Source organism: Macrotis lagotis, chromosome 7 (assembly GCF_037893015.1).
Source record: "Macrotis lagotis isolate mMagLag1 chromosome 7, bilby.v1.9.chrom.fasta, whole genome shotgun sequence".
NCBI lineage: Eukaryota > Metazoa > Chordata > Mammalia > Peramelemorphia > Peramelidae > Macrotis > Macrotis lagotis.
In genome coordinates, this window is record NC_133664.1 from 29,406,681 (window position 1) to 29,424,205 (window position 17,525).

Here is a 17,525-nt window from a genome sequence, read left to right on the forward strand (position 1 = left end):
GCTGCCCCCGCTGCCCCTGCTGCCCCCGCTGCCCCGCGAGGCTGAAGTGCGCGGCTGCGGGAGGCGACCCGAGGGAAACCAGGTCACAGACACGCGCGCACAGACACACGCTCACACGCGCACACTCATTTACACGCGCGCACACACAGACACACGCTCACACGCGCACACTCATTTACACGCGCGCACACTCGCTCCCGGCCATGCACACCCTGGCACGCACGGATCGCGAGCTCGGACGCTGACTCCGGAGTAAGCGGCCCCCCGGGATCGTGGCTGCGGGGTGGGGGCGAGGAGCGGGCCGGGAGGAGACAAGCCGCCCTCGGACAAGCAAGTTGGTGGGAGGCGGGGGCCAGGCCGGCCGGAGGGCGCGCGCCCCTGGCCCGGGCCGCCGGGGCCTCCAGAGGCGCGAGCTCCGACTAGCGGACCGTCCGGTCGGGCGGGGGGGCGCCCTCGGCAGGACCCTCCCGCAGCGCGGCCGCCCTTCTCTATTTCCCCTCCTAGACGGCGGCCCCGGCCAGGGGGGGGAAGCAGCCGGACGCCGCCCCCCCCCGGCCGGGGCCCCCCCAGCCCTGCTCCCCGCCCCTCCCCCTCCACATTACCTGCTGCTTTCGCCCGCTCCGAGCTAGAGGTTCGGGTCGGGAGACGGGGGGGGCGGCGGGGGGGGAGGAGGAGGAGGAGGAGGAGGCGGAGGAGGAGGAGGAGGAGGCGGAGAGGGAGGAGGAGCCGCGGAGAAGCTCCCCAGAGCCGCGCCAGAGGAAGGGGCGCCCGGGCACGGACGGAGCGGGGCACGCACGGAGCCGGGCACCGGCCGCCGAGGGAGGCAGGGGCGGAGGGGGCCGGCTCGTCTCCCCATGGGGCCCGGGGCGCCGGAGCCCCGAGCCAGCGGTCGCCAGCCTTTGCTGGGCTGAGATGGAATTTGGCATCTTGGCGGATCGGTGAGGAGTGGAAGTTTCCATGATGAGTAAGTTCTGTGACAGGGGATCGCTCCGGGAGAGCCCGGCCGCGCGCGCCTCGGAGCCCCGGGCCGGGGTCTCGCCCCCGGCCCTCCCCCAGCCAGCCGCTCCCCAGCCAGGGCCGGGCCCTCCTGCAGGCCGGGGGGGGGGGCAGATTAGATAAAACAGGGCCTCCCCCCGACGTGTGGTCATTGCCGGGGACTTCCCTCCCGCATCTGAAGAGCCCTAGAGGGCGAGGGGCTCCTTGGAGGCGTTGCCCGGGCACTCCGGAGCCAGCCGAGGGTCTCCCGGGCTAGGCCCCTCCCTCCCCTCTCCCCATTGTACTGACGAGCAAAGTAAAGGCCAGAGAAGGGGAGACTTGCCCCCATCAGCCTCTCGCTGCCGGACTCTTAGGTCGGCCCTCCTTTCGCGCTGCCCGTGGGCCAGTGATTTCTCCCAGCTGTGGGTGCGCTCTTTTTTAATGGGGGGGGGGGCAAGGGTCGCACTCTCATGATGCCTCAAAGGGAGAGAAGGAAGGACTTCTTCCTTCCTTAGCAGAATTCCAGCCCCGAGCCTCCAGAGTCTGTGCTCCCCCTTCCTTCTGGTGGCCTTTTCTGGTTCGCCAAAGAATAGAAACTGTTTGCTTTCGGGAATTTGCGCGATCTTAATGCGAACTGAGGGAGATACAGCTAATATCTCCCTAACTTTCAAGGATTCCAATATGCTTTAATTTTCTCTTTCCAGAAATTAGCCCTTATATCTTCAAGAATGAGTGGCATAATATTTGTATAGATTATATGCCCAAGACGAATCGTTTTTCCTTAATTAACCATGCTTCTCTTTTTATTGCCGATTTTAAATGAGTTTTATACTCAATAAGACTATATAGAGAATTCTTTATAGTCTGCAAGTCTGACTGTTTTCCCCACCAAGCCAAACTGGCCGACCTTTTCTTTAGCCATCTCCTCCCCCTTCAAAAAAAAAAAACTGATCTGAACCAGTGAGGTTTTAAGAAATAGCCAGGAAGATCATCTGCATTTTAATTTTTTTTAATTTTTATCATCTTAAGTTTTCAATAAAAATATCAACATGGAATTATGTTTAAATCAAATCTGTTGTCACGATAACAGATACACGCATATTTTTCTGGGATATAACAAAGCCAGTGGGGAATGAGTTTTCAGAGTTTTTCAAGGTGTGGGAGCATCAGAAAACCTTGGTGACACTATTGATTCAATGATCAGAATGTTCACTAGTCACTACTTCAGGGCTGTTTTCCAATGAATTTTAGGGAGCTCTGCCACAAAATAGGACCATCTGCTACTAGACACAATTGTGCTTGATCCCTTTTCCCAGTAAATACTACCAGAGATAGTACAGGACCTCACCACTGATGCTTACAACTTACTGAACCCCTCTGGGCCTCTGATGCTGCATCTTTAAAATAAAGGGGGATGATAAGACTTGTGAAGACCCTTCCAGCTCTAGGTTTAAGCTCTATAATCCTTAAGATTTGTTTTTAATGGAACAATTCATTACAATTCATTGTAATAATGTGTTGATATATGAACAATGATATTCCAAGGGAAATGCATGTTGTAAGAGATCTATCAATATCACTCTTTCTTTTTGGCTGATTCATAGCAAATGGCTAGAAATAAAAAGATAATGGAAGCAAAGATGCTGCTAACCTAACTCTTAAAAAACATCCTCTTCTGTCAGTATAAGGGTAAAAAAGTATTGTCTCCCATCCCTTCCCAGGATATGGGCATAATTTTAAGAATTAAATTTACAGTCTGATGTAAAAAAAAAGTTCAACTGGAGACTGATGAGAAGGCTCAAGAGATAATATTATTATATATTGTTTAGCTGAAATCAGCTGTAGCATCAACACTTCCAACTGCCCCAGTTTCTTAGATGAGGAAACTGAGGTTAAGAAAAGTTCTGACTTGTTAAGTAATAGGAATCTGAGTTGGGATTTGAACATGGGTCTTCTTGGTGTTACCTCTGTTGATTTTGCCTTCATTTCCCCTTAAGAATTCAGGATTTTGCCTAAATTGTGAATTTACACCTTGCTTGCCTCAGCTGAGCAGGTGACCCCGAAACATGCTAAGACAAATATCAAGAAGATAGCCTTTTCCTGACTTTTCTGAAAGCAGGTTAGACTTTCCACATAGTGACAAATGTGAGAGTTTTTTCTTCTCCTTGAGATATTTATTTGGAATACAAGGAAATCCTCAGAAAGGGACTTTATCCTCTGGAGTAAATGACCTTCACCTTCTATGGATTTAATTCAACAAATATTTATTGAGTAGGCACTCCATGCTGGGGGCGGGGGTCTTGGATTCAGGTGAGTTCCCCAGGCTTTGTGCTAAGAGTAACAGAAATAAACTTCTTAGCTTTTGCAAGGGGTTCTAGACAATTGCTCTTGGAACAGAGCTATATCATACATGGGACTGGACTCAGAAGAAAGGAATGAATGAATGAAATGTAATAAATGAATGAAAGTAAAGAATGAATGATCCCTCTGACAGTAGGTTTAACAATCCCCTAGCAATCAGATGTAACAAATCATTAGCAAAAACAGTCATCTGAACATCTTTGACCCTTAGAAGTTACACTAGCAAAACTCCATGAGTATTACAATTTCCTAAAGTGGTTATGTATAGGAACCTGGGGCAGGGGAGCTTCCGTGATCTCAGAATCAGATAAAAAAAATTCTTTCTAGGTTCAAACTGTCAATATTTCAGTAATCTGAGATGTCAAGTGGACATGGGACTTTGGGAAGAAGGACCCTTTGACCATTAGCTTCATTAATGTGGCAATGGGTGAAGGAAGAAAAGATATTTTTTTCTTTTAAAATTAGTATTCATTGTCATAGTTACTCTTTAAATATTTTCTCCCAAGTGCTTAAAGAATAATATCATTGCCTGAATTTCATCAGCTACCTTTGAGAAAAGGAAAAGACACACATACATGTATGGCATGTATATACATTTGCATATATTTATGGTAAATGTGTGTGCATGCACATGTGTGCATACATGTGTTATGTGTGTGTGTGTAATTTATACATATATATGAAGATATGTTGCAATTTCTTGTGATTGTTTAGGACTTAAGAAGATTAATCCTTTTATCTGACTGGTCAAAATTATGTTACTTGCTATTTCATCCCAGGAGTATCTGAGTAAAAATGAGTACATGGGGAAAAATGGGACTTTGAAATAGTTATTCCATCTTTCTTTGTTAAGCCTGAGAGCATCTAGTGGAATTCCTCATTTCTGCTTGCTATCTTTGGCTAGAGGAAATTTTCCCCATCCTCTAAGTCATTTAAACCAATAACACTGCATTGCTTCTAAGAATATGATCTCTGGACAATGCCACCATTGTTGGGGTGGGGGGCTGTATACAAATAGGAATCCCAGCTGAATGCATAGAGGATACACATGATGTCTTATTGTTGGTGGTAGTGGTGATGGGGTTGGTGTCGGTGGTAGCACTGGCAAAGTTGGTTACATTTTTCACCAGTGGATTTCCAGTAGTGGTGATCACCTTTTGAGCTTCTCAGTGGCAGGTGTAGAAAACACCTTCCAGTAAAGTTCATGGACTTCTTAGGCAATGATGATATTTAAGCAATAGGAAAAATTTTCCAGATCAGTGAGTCATTAATTACACATTTCCCTATCTTCCTTCACAAGTATCTGAGATTAACCCCCTAGAAAAGTTACCTGTGTTTAATGCTAATACTGTTTGACCATTTAGTGTCCTTCATTTAATGGGGCTTTAGAATGATTTTAGGAAGGCGACTTTCTTTTCGTGAGAATTGAAATTTTTCATGGAGGTTATCTTGAGCACGCATTCAAACAGTAGATCAGAGGCAGATTCAGGGATGAGGACTTTGATGATGTAGTAGAAAAGACAAAATTTCAAAATGAAGTTAACCAGCTGATTTTCATGTTTTTATTTTACTTGAATTTTTTCCATCTTATATAGCCCGGGAGGTTTTTGGTTAGCAGTATTGAGCAGAAGAGTATTTTTTTTCCCTTGTGGCAGAAAATTTGGTTTGCAGCATATTCATTTGTTACCTTTTTGTGATGAATTGTTCGGATATAGGCTTCCTTCTTTCCCTTCATCCCACTCTGGCTTTGGGGTGTGGGTGTCTTGTCCTCTCATATCATTTTATATCCCCAGTGCCTAGCCTTGTGCCCTATAAATAGTTGGTACTTTACAGATTTTTTGGATGAGTATGGTCATAATGAGACACACACACATACATTCACCTGTATGTGTAAATATACATTTATATGTGTGTATGTAAATATATACATATTTATATCTATATTCATCTCCCAGTTACCTGGTTGATCCTTCTCCCTCAGTTCAATTCTTCCACCCAAACATTCTACCTGCAAGAGTAGACATGATATCATTCATTTAGTATTAGTGAAAGGGTTATTATTTGTTTTCCTTTGGCATCCTTTCCCTAGACTACCATTCTGGCAAGTAGTTAGAAACGTCACCTTGATAATATAGTTCCAAGCAGGAAATCTTAGACTGCTTTTCAGCCCACCCTCAGCCAGGCCGTAATCATCTCTTTCATCCTATTTCACCTTCTTTATCAATAAACTTATTATGTTTAGTATTTCTCCAAGTCTTTCTTGCCTAATTAAAACAAGAAGCTCTAGTAACTAGTAACTTCTAGTAACTCTAGTAACTTCCTCTACAGTCCACAAATGTACTTCCCTTTCATCTGTACCTAAGAGAAATATCTATTTAATGTGCATTTTCATCATTGATTCCAATGACTCAAGATCACTTGGTAGAATGCTTTTCCATGGTGTCTGTAGGCTCTTGGAATTTTTATTGTACTATAAGCTCCTCGAGAGAAAAAGGGGCTGTTTTTGCCTTTCTTTGTATTCTCCAGCAGTTTTCGTGTTATCTGGCACATAGGAGGTATATGATAAAATGTTTGTTGACTGATAGAGGTTATTACTATCCAGCTGCATTAATCTGTTTCTCTACTTTTGCCTCTTTGAATTAGAAACTTAGTTATAGGACATTCTTGGCCAATACTGCCATTAAAAGCACTGACTTTAAAAAATATTTTTAGCTCATAGGAAATTCATGTTAATTACTTTTTAGATTTAAAAAGTATTATCATAAAATCAGTAATGGTTATGAAGATAACTGTGACAATCTCCATAGAGAAGATTATCTATCTCTCTGCATATAGTTGAGGTGTCCTAAAAACTGTCTCTCTGGAGAACTTTGGAATCTAAGGTGAGCCTTAGGAGCCACTGGCACAGGACCAGGCAGCCTGGTATAGCCTCATCAAAGATGGTGCTGTGCTCTATGAGCAGAATCATAATAACTTAAAAGAAAGATGAGATGTATAAATTTAGCTACATTTCTGCCCCAAATGTTCACATGGGCTATTTGTGCCCAACCTGTGGTAGAGCCTTCTGAGCACAGATTGGTCTGCTCAGCCACAGTCAGACAGACACTCTGTACCTTGACCCTGGCATTGGTCCTCTTTGAGCATGAAGGACAACAACCAATTGCCTAAAAATTGTAATGCAGTTTTACCCTGTTAAAGCTTTATATCTTTAATAAGAATAGTATTTTGAGGAGACACTATATATTTGTGTATATCTATTTGTATATTTAAATATGTATATTTATATATATTATATTGTATACTTTGGAGGAGGGGGTTGGTAAGAGAATTCATACCTCTGATTTTACTGTATAGGGAATTCTAGGGATGTTGACTCCTTTCACTAAAATAAATTGACAACTCCCCTATAATTTATAATATAAAATATCATGATTATATATTATATATTATAAAATAATATAAAACAATACGAAGTGACTTGATGAAGTCACATGGTTCATATGTGCCAAAGATAGGCCTTCTTGAAGCCCAGGATGGCCTTCTAACTGCATTGTATCACATTCATTTGTATCACATTCATTTCAGGATAACGTAACCAGTTTGTTAGTTTGTAATTCTTTCTGATATTTTCTTATAACTGAAATGTCACTTAAGTCCACTTACATTTTTGTACTATTTAGAGGTTCTATGGGCCCAGAATAATGTACCTCTACTTCTGTGGTAAGGATTTCATGTGAACATTAAGTCCAAACAAAATTATGTGGATTGTATTTTTCTTTTACTAAAAAAAGAATGAAGCCAGAGAAGCACACACAATTTTATAAATCATGAAATAAAATGCAAGGTGTTTCCTATGAAGGGCAGGGGGTAGCCTACACTCTGGGAGCATCACTGTTTTTGATGTGAATGGTGAAGACAACAACTTACTTAGTAGTCATAAGGCTTCAGGAATTTGAGATTTTTTTTTAAAAAAATGCATCAGCCCTTCAAAGGCTCCCTGTGATGTCTAAAATATGTAGGGGGAGGAGGATGAGAGGAGACTTGAAGCTAGGTTATTAGATTCTCATCCATCTGGAGAAAGTGAACTTACTCAGGAGGCAGGTTCAGTTGGACTAAATAGGAGAGAGAAATGAAAGGACAGGATTTGAATGACATGGATAATGACGTGTGTCTTTTACCAAGAGGTCAGTAACCTTTGTTGAGATTTTTTTTTTCTCAGTTGGAGTTTCTCATCCAACTGACTTTATAATGATCAACTTTATTTGTTTCTTCACTGGGCCTCACCATCAGGGATGGACCTAGCTGCTTCCTAAGCAGGCACATTTATTGACTGACTTGCTTCTTCTATGACTGTCCCACTTTTACCTTGGCATAGGATGGTTATGTGGTTTACTCACCTTGCAATACGATGGAAAACGAAGGATTTGGCAGACTCATATTTTGGAAGGGCTTTAAGGCAAGACTAGACAATTAACCATCGTGTTAAATTTTTATTGCCCACAGCAACTACAGAAGGGCCAGCTGCTAAAGTATAAAGAGATTCTGGTTGGAATAAAGGAAGAGGTAGGAATAATCTATAAAATCATAGATTCTTAGATAGATCATAGATCATTTTTAATGCTTTCTATGTACGCAAACACTTCCCTTTGGAGACTCAGAATTAAAACAAAACAAAACACAATAAAACAAACCAGACCTCCAAGAAATTAATAATTGTCATTTATAATATGACAGGCATCAGTGGTTGATGGAGCAGCTAGGTGATGAAGTGGAAACAGTTCTGATGGAGTTAGGAAGACTTCTCTACCTGAGTTCAAATCTGGCCTCAGACACCTACTAGCTGTGTGATCTTGGGCAAGTTACTTAATCCCATTTGACTCAGTTTCTGTAAAATGTACTGTAGAAATGTACCTGGAGAAGGAAATGAAAAACCACTCCAATATCTTAGCCAAGAACCCAAATGGGTTCATGAAGAGTGAGACAGAAAGGAAAAACAATTGAACCAGGGTATGGGAGAAAGATGCCAGGGCTGGTGGACACAAATTTTAATAGCAAGGCCACTAACTAGCAGTTAAATCGTTTCATCTATGGTGAGTGTTAGTTACTTATCTTTGATATGAGAGAGTTGAAATAGATAATATTTGGAATCTCCATCAATTGTAATATTCTGTGATATGCATAAAATTTTTTAAGGAGAAATAGTTCCAGTTTTTAGGGACTCCAAGTTTACATTGAAAATGGATTTCTCTAATTTTGACCAATTGATCCATTAGTATTCATTTAGTTCTTATTGTTCATCAGGCATTTTACTAAGCCCTGGGATTATAAAAACAAAAATGAAATAGTTTGTACCCTCAAGGAGCTTACATTCTGTCAGTGAAAATATTCTATAAAAAAGAAATGCTTTAAACATTTTTCAGATCTTAATACATTTCCCATACTTTCAATATCATTACATGGAAATGGGCTCATATCAGAGGCACTGATGGAAAACTAGTATAATTACTTTCTAGTTAGAAAAGGATGAATCACACAATTCAGAAGATAGAAAAGTAAACTTCACTTAACTATTCTTGTAAACTTCATTGCAACCGTTCATTTGTTAATCCTTCTTAAGGAATATCAGATAACCAACTCTAAATTACTCATTTTCCTTTCAACTCAATAAGCATTGTTTATTTCCTGTTGGACCCTTTGCTAGGAATACAAAGACAGTCATGAAATAGATTTACAGTTTAACATGCATTCTTTTTTCTTTCATTATTCTATGCTATAGAAATGCTTATTTTATCCCATAAATTAAAAAACAAAATAAATAAAAATTTAAAAAGAAAGAAAGAAAGAAAACACAAGATCTCAGAAGATCTAATATTCTACTGGAGAAGTGGAGGGAAGTAGGGAGGGAAGAACAGATGAACACAAATTAAACCATACCAAAAAACAGTCGTTTTGAGATATAGACAACACTCACAACTTGGAGCTGCAGGAAAGTCTTGTGGAGGAGAGGGACCTTGAGCCAAATGTTAAGGAAAAAGTGATGATACCTCAAAACTCAATTGCTAGCTACCATAGGGCTATCTCTGGTAGGGTGCAAAGCCTGGAATAGATTCTCTTGGTTCCCTATAGCATTTTTATCTTATATTTCAGGTAGGAAAATGAAAAACATCATTCTCCTGTTGATCCCAGAGCATTGCAATGAAGATGAGGCAGTATGCCCAGAAGAGTAGGGAAAGATGGAGTATTGAGGGGAGGCAAGAGGGAGGCTGTTCAAGGGAAAGCCTAATGTGATTATCCTTGTTTGCTCAAAATGCCAACAAGACACTGAATTTGTCCAATTTCTTTTGTACTCATCATCTGCTTTGAACCTGTCCCTCTTTCTGGATGTTCAATTTCTCTTGATTATTACTATTTTCATCCTATTCATCAAACTCAAAAATCTCAGTTTTCATCAGCTTTTTGTGCTTCCTCACTGGACAGACACATCCTGTCAATGGGCCGTCCTTATCAATTCTTCCTCAATGATTTTTCTTGTGTCTATCCATCCATCCATCCCTTCCATTCCACACACTTCTAGCACTCTAGTTGAGGTTCTTGTCACCTTTACCAATTATTCTCCCTCCCTCCAGTCTCTCCCCTACTCTAATCCATCCACACAACTTCCAAGACAATCTTTCCAATGCAAAGGCCTGGGTGTGTTACTCTTTGGCTGCAGAAACTTTGAATGGTTCCATATTACTTATAAAATAAAAATTTGCTTTTTCAATCATTTCAGTCACATCTGACTCTTGGTGATGCCTTTCAGGGTTTACTTGGCAAAGGTACTTGAGTGATTTTAACCATTTCCTTTTCTAGCTCATTTTACAGATGAAGAAACTGAGGCAAGTAGGGCTAAGTGACTTGTCTCAGATCACCCAGCTAACATCTGAGTCTGAATTTGAACTCATGTTTTCCTGACTTCAGGGCTGTCATTCTCTCTACTATACTATCTAGCTAGCCTATAAAATAAAATACTTCTGAGATTTGTGGCTCTCTATAATTTAGCTCCAACTTCCCTCATTAATGTTTTTTTCCCTCATACTTTTTCTCTTAATGTCCTCTTTGCTTCAGTCAAACTTCACTACTCATAGGTCATCTCCCTAATCTTTTTCCTCCAGTTTTTTCTATTGAAATTCTTCTTTTCAAGATCTACCTCTAGAACCCTTTACCCCATGAAACCTTTCTGATCTCCTCATTGAAACTTTCTCTTTCCTTTTTTATTTTGCAGAAGATATTTCTTGCATTTCTCCTTTGCTCTCCCATTTGCAAGGTCTGCAACCTTGTATGATACTAATCATGCCCTTGACATATCTCGAACATTAGACTTTTTTTTTAGGTTTTTGCAAGGAAAATGGGGTTAAGTGGCTTGCCCAAGGCCACACAGCTAGGTAGTTATTAAGTGCCTGAGGTCAGATTTGAACTCAGGTCCTCCTGACTCCAGGGCCGGTGCTCTATCCACTGTGCAGCCTAGCCACCCCAACATTACACTTTATTAAAAGGCAGGGATCTTTATTTTAAATTACCACATTTCCAACAATAAGCACAATTCCTGGTTTGCAGTAAGGTTTGAAGAAGTAATTATCATTTTCTGCCTGTTCATATTGATGGAAGCATTCAAATCAATGACTAGTGAAATGTCCCAAAGACAGAAAACCAAATCTTCAAGGCTTCAGGCTTTTAGTAAGTGCCTATTAAGTTTTGAAGACATGGTGCTAAATGAATGAGACTGAAAAACAACAAAAAATGAAAACTAGTTCCTTCAAGCAATTTCTATTAAAGTGGGACCATGTTGTTTCAGAGGCTAGACACAGAGCACACTGTGGAAGTAACTTGTGAGAATGCAGGCCTGTGGGCCCGTGGATGCCACAGATTCAGTCTGGGAGACGTCTATCTGAAATTCAGTTAATGAGATCCATTTCCCTTGGAAAATATTTTTCCTTTACTCATATGCGGGAAGTTTCCATTGACTTCATTGAGAGATTCATCTTGAGTTATGTTCTAATGAATGAGATGACTTCCAACAGTGAGGATACCAGCTTAGTTGGAATGGAATGAGTCTGAACCAGACTTCAGAAAACATGCCCCTTATTTGTGGGATGGCTCTGGGCAAATTCATCTGTATGGTACAGGCATCAAAGGAAGTCACAGCTCTGAAAGCATTTTAAAAACAATAAAGTGTGAACAAAAAGAAAATAATGCTATTGGTTAGTTGTAAACCATTGAAAGACCCTCTGGGAAAGCCTCCAAAGTGTTGGGTAGACCCTAAAAGGATACAAACAAACCCTGGTTGATGGTGGGTTTTTAGAACACTGACTCTTGAACTTTGAAAAAAGGGTTTTTCCCTGGTCCTCAAGAACCTTGGCATTATTCAGGTAGCTCCTCAAATCCTTCCCTGAATAATTGAAAAGGAGTAAATTCTCCCTTGTAGCATTGGGGCTAGACCCTCTGCCACAGCTTATCTCCCTCCATATGTACTCTTCTATGTTTATCAACTGTTCTCATGTTCCAAAGGGTATCCAGTAAGTGTTTGCTATGTGGAGCATATTCCAGATAAAAAGATGTTGAGAAGAAAGACAAGTCTGTCCTCAAGGATCTTATAGTACACTGGTGGGGGGGTGGAATGTGATGGTACCACCACAAGATAAGGAAATACAAAAACTAAACAAAGCCCGGAAGGAATCCTGGGATTCTGCCTGGTACCACCACTGCTCCATTCATGTTTGTCAACATCCAGGTTTTCTTTCATGAATGATGAGTGCTTCACAAAGCAGGAACAGTGCTAATTGCCTAGAACAGTATGAAATCAAGCTTAGTAGTGACTTTTTCAGGATCATTTTGTTGAGGAGTCATAGACGGGTCATTTTCTTTTTCATATGATTATGATGAATCTACTTTTCAAATTAAGGAACCTGTGTCCTCGAATGAACTGAAATGTAAATTCACAAGCGCCTGCTATCCTGCATTAGAAATAAGGGACAAGGTTATTCTGTTGAGAAGGCCCTGCTGTCCTTGTTCCTGGAAAGGGGGGAAAAAAAGGACCATTCACACATAAGAGCAGATAGAAGATCAGCCTGTTTCCTCAGCCAAATCTGGCAAGGAATCAAGGCAAAAAGCTGAATATTTTCTCCAAGGATCAAACACAGTAAAAAAAAAAATCTGGGATTCAAGAGCAGTGAATTTTAAAGACTTTCAAAGCATACTTGGCTATTAACATGTCCCTACTGTATCTTCTTCATCAGTAAGGAGGAGAATCTGAAGACATTCCTTAGCTGTAGGCTCACTTTTCTCTCCCCAGCAGGCTGTATTACCCACTAAGTCTATCTTGAAGTTTTCAATGTTTTCCTCTTTTAAGACATTTGTCTAATTTATCCCATTTTTACCAGGCCATTTCTGTGAAACTTCTCACAATTCAATCTTTCTGGCTATATTTGTTCAGGTTTTATTTAGGATTTCAATCACTTTAAAATGGCCAGAGGAGAAGTGAGCCATTCAATGGCATGTGCCCCAAGGAACAGTTGAGAGAAAGTCAACCAGAATGATAAAGAACCTCAGATTCTTGCCCATTAAAAAATCTTCAACAATCAGTTGAGGAAGCTAGGCTGAGGAAAATCAGCCTAGATAAGGGGAACTTCCAGGGAAGACATTATCTTGGTAATATAAGTATCTGAATGATGGTCATCACCTGAAAGAAGGGTTAGACTTATTTAGCCTGAACCCAGAAGATAAAATTTGGAGCAATGAGTGAAAATTGTAAAGAGAAAGACTTAGGCTTACCATTAAAGGAAAAACTAACAATCCTCCTAACAGAACCATCCAAGAGAAGAACGAGTAGATGCAACAAGTAGAGAAGAAAAGAGAATGGAAGATTTCCTCTCTCCTGAAGTCTTCAAGCAAAGGTTGGCTAACCACTGGTCAGAGACTTTCTAGAGGAGAATGTCAAATGTGTTGGACCAGATAATTATAGCACTTCTGTCTACCTTGTAATGTTTGTCATCTTCACTATCTCCAGTGGCTTCCTGGTATATCTACTGATGATTTGAAGTAGTTGCTTCACTCTTCTCTTTCCTCTCTTTGCAAATTCCCATCAGCCATTTCTTTAATAAGAATTTTCAATAATCATGGTCAAGTGGTCAGCTTCATCTTTGCCTTCCTAAAGTCCCCTATTCCTGGTATAGTGGTGCTCATACTTTTCTGTCCCAGAGTTTCTAACCACAGGATGTGTTGAAAATTTCTCCCAGATGTAGAGTTTGTTCATATTCTCAAATTAGTAGGCACACAATCTCAATCTCTCTCTCTCTCTCTCTCTCTCTCTCTCTCTCTCTCTCTCTCTCTCTCTCTCTCCAATTGCATAAGTATACTAATGTTTAAGAGTTCAGAGGATAAGGGGCAGCTAGGTGGCACAGTGGATAAAGCACCGGCCCTGGAGTCAGGAGTACCTGGGTTCAAATCCAGTCTCAGACACTTAATAATTACCTAGCCGTGTGGCCACTTAACCCCATTTGCCTTGCAAAAATCTAAAGAAAAAAAAAGAGAGTTCAGAGGATGGAAACTGAAATCGTAGGGGTGATGGTGATAAAATAGTTCATGGAATAATCATAATGATGATGGTATTTATATTGAAGTTTGCAAAGTACATTGTATATATATTATTTCATTTGACCCTCACAACAATATTGAGGAAAATTTGATAGTTTATTGTTATGTCCATTTTACAGATGAGGAAACTAAGTTAGGTGACTTAATCATTGTGATAGGATCATAGATGTTAGAGATGGAATAGTCCTCGGAGATTATCCCATAGACATTGTGGCATAGTGGATAGAGCAATGGGCTTGGATTCCTGAGTTCAAATTCTCTCTTGGATGTTTACTAGCACTGTGACCCTAAGCAGCTCACTTAACTTCTCTGAGACTCAGTGTTCCCAACTGTTAAAAAAAACAGAACTTAATGACACTTAATAATAACACCTTTGATGAAGATCAAATAAGCTGTAATATTTTATAAACCTTAAAATGCTATGTAAATGTTAGTTTTTAATATTATCTAATTCATATCTAATCCATTCTCCTTATTTGATAGATGAAGAAATATTAGAACAAAGAAGTGATTTGTTCAAGGTTCCACCTCCACTTAGGTCTTTCTATGATATAATTCTGATTTGCTATAGAGCTGGTGTGCACTGTGCATGCATGTGTTTGTGTGTGTGCGTGTGTGTGTGTGTGTGTGTGTGTGTGTGTGTAAACATATTTGACTTTCTCCTTTAATTAAAAACATTGTGTCTTCCCCTGCTACTTGGATAATTCTGTCCTTGGAAGAATTCAGTTGAAATCACATCACCTCAGACAGGGAATGAAAGTTGATATTCATATAGTACTTTACAATTTATAAGCGATTTTATTAACATTATCTTGTACTCTTTACCTACTTCCAGAGTATTATAATTCCCATTTTATAGATAAGGCAAAGTTAAAGAAATTAATTGACTAGAGCCAATAAATATCTGAGATAGGGTTTAAAACCAGTTATCTTCTCATTTCAGATCAATGTCATTTTCCTTTTGTTGTTGTTGCTCAGCCATTTTTCAGCCAAACTCTCCATAACCCCATTTGGGTTTTTCTTGGCAAAGACTCTGAACTGGATGTTCATTTCCTTCTCCAGCTCATTTTACAGATGAGGAAACTGAGGCAAACAGATTTGCTGAAGGTCATATAGACTGAACCTCAAAAAGATGAGTCTTCCTCACTATAGACCCAGGGCTGTAATAATTTGACCACCTACACACAGTGAACTTGTTGCCTCAACTGCTTCTTCAGGCACAACCCATTCTACTTTTGGATTAATTTATTACAGGAAGATTTTCCTCTTCATCAAACTAAAATCTTGTTTTCTGCAAGTTTTACTTTGTTCTGTTCTTTGGGACTAAGGAGAAGTCTGATTGATTAAACTGAAAGGAAGAGATATGAAAAGACAGCACCTATTTACCCTATCATGGAGGTATGAAGGCCACAGGTGTTACACATTGCATATGTTTTTGGATTTTTCAATGTATGGAATAGTTGTGTTTTTTTCCTCTTTTAAAGAATACTGTTTTAGGGGCAGGTAGGTGGGGCCCTGGAGTCAGGAGTACCTGAGTTCAAATGTGGCCACAGACACTTAATAATTGCCTAGCTGTGAAGCTTTGGTCAAATCACTTAACTCCATGGCCTTGCAAAAAAAAAACAAAAAACTAAAATAAATACTGTTTATTCTATAGTATGACAGCTGGGAAGAGGAAGAGGAGGATTACTGGGGATAATAATATGCTGTAACAAACAGAAAATATCAATAAAAATTAAAAATTAAAAGTTTCTCCACATGATAGCTTTCAGGTATTGGAAGATAATTATCATGTCCCTCATGAAGTCTTTTCTTCTCTAGACTAAACATTCTCAGCACCTTTAGCTCAGTCTCATTGCCATCCTCTGGGCTTTCTCAAGTGTTTTTGAAGGTCTCAAAACATCCCAAAGTGCAAACTGAACACAGAATCCAGATGTAGTGTGACCAGGGTGGAGTACTTTGGGACTATCACCTTCATTTTCCGAACACTATATTTCTCTTATTGTAGCTAGAGATCACATTAGCATTTTTGACTGTCATGGTACCTTCTTGACTCCCTGTTTTTATTCCACTAAAACCCCCAAGTCTGTCCCCTGAACTGTTGTGGAGTCATAAATCCTTTCTCTTCCAAAGTTGATTTTTTTAAACCAAAGTATAGGACTTTAGGTTTATTCATTAATAAACTTCATATTTATAGATTCAATTCTTCATTCTCATTTAATAAAATTTTTATATGCTAACAGTTGGCCAGTGTATTAACTATCTCATCAGCTTAATATCATGAGAAAATTTCCTTAGCATCTATCTATACTTTTTTCTGAGTTACTAATGAAAATGTGGTACAATACTGAGTCAGGATTTCCCTGGGGCAATCTACTAGTGATGGCCTTCCAAATGGACAGCTAATTACTGTCCATAACTCTTTGGGTTAAACTATTCAACTAATTGGGGCAGCTAGGTTGCATAGTGGATAGAGCCCTGGAGTCAGGAGGAGCTGAATTCAAATTGAGTCTCAGACACTTAATACTTATTTAGCTGTGGGACCTTGGGCAAGTCACTTAACTCCATTGCTCTGCAAAAATAAAATAAAAATTTAAAATTTGAAATCCATCCATACATCAACTTTTAAGAAATGTAGGCACACTTTGTCTATTTTTTTTCTCCCAATACTTAGCTAGTAATTGTTAAAAATGGAAATGAGCTTTCTGTGACATTCTGTGGTCCTTTTTAAAAAATTTGACCAATTATTTCATTAGTATATTCCAAGGAAGTAAACATGATCAACAGATACATATCAATTTCTGCACAAATTTATCTTTCTATAGAGTTGCCGGGGGGGGGGGCACTAAGGTTAAGTGACTTGCCTAGGGTCACACAAGCCTGAGGATGGATATCAATCCAATGGCATAACCTGTTTTTGCTGAAGCAGCTCTGCTTCTCGGTGATCACTTCTTCCCTTTCTTAATATTTCCTTTAATAATGTTTGAGAATTTTTTCCAGAAATAGAGGACAGATTCACTGTCTGCTCATTTACAGTCTCCACTCTCTAATCTTTCTTAAAAATCGAGAGATTTTCCTTTTTCTTGTCTTCTCTCATTTTCTCTGAGGGAAAAACAACATGTTGAAACTAACTTCATTATTGGAAAATTCAAAAGTTTGGTCATATCAAATGTAAGAAATACTAAGCAAAATTGTTTTTCCTCTCTATTAAGATATTTAAATGACTATCATCTCTTGAATTTGTGAGTTCCTTCCTGTAAATTCCTTTCTTTGTCTGCCCATACTCTTCAGCTTCTATCTATTTTTTTTCCCTACATTTGCCATAGGATTCAACTTACTACCCAGGAAGTCTTTCTCAGAAGGTAAAAACATCCTCAAGCAGTTGTATGACAGAAAGAAAAGATAAGCTGGTTATATATAGAGGTCAGGTCAGAATTTTTCTACTTTTTTTTCTTTAGGCACAGAATAAATTGTTGCTATTAAGTCATTTTCAGTCGAATCTGACTCTTCATGATCCTATTTTACAGATGAGGAGACTGAGGCAAACTGAGTTAAGT

General features: G+C 39.8%; 1 protein-coding gene across 7 annotated transcripts in view; it reads left to right on the plus strand.

The window, feature by feature from the left end:
- Positions 1 to 17,525, plus strand: part of THRB (thyroid hormone receptor beta) — a 425,807-nt gene that overhangs the window by 27,175 nt on the left and 381,107 nt on the right. For 2 of the 7 annotated variants that reach the window (XM_074195693.1, XM_074195689.1), the window contains exon 1: positions 842 to 964. The exons of 3 other annotated variants lie outside the window; for them this stretch is intronic. The gene's annotated coding sequence lies outside the window, so the exon portion shown is untranslated. Of the gene's footprint in view, positions 1 to 65; positions 253 to 841; positions 965 to 17,525 lie in introns of those variants that run through there. 2 more of the 7 variants (XM_074195697.1, XM_074195701.1) reach the window with 2 other exon arrangements.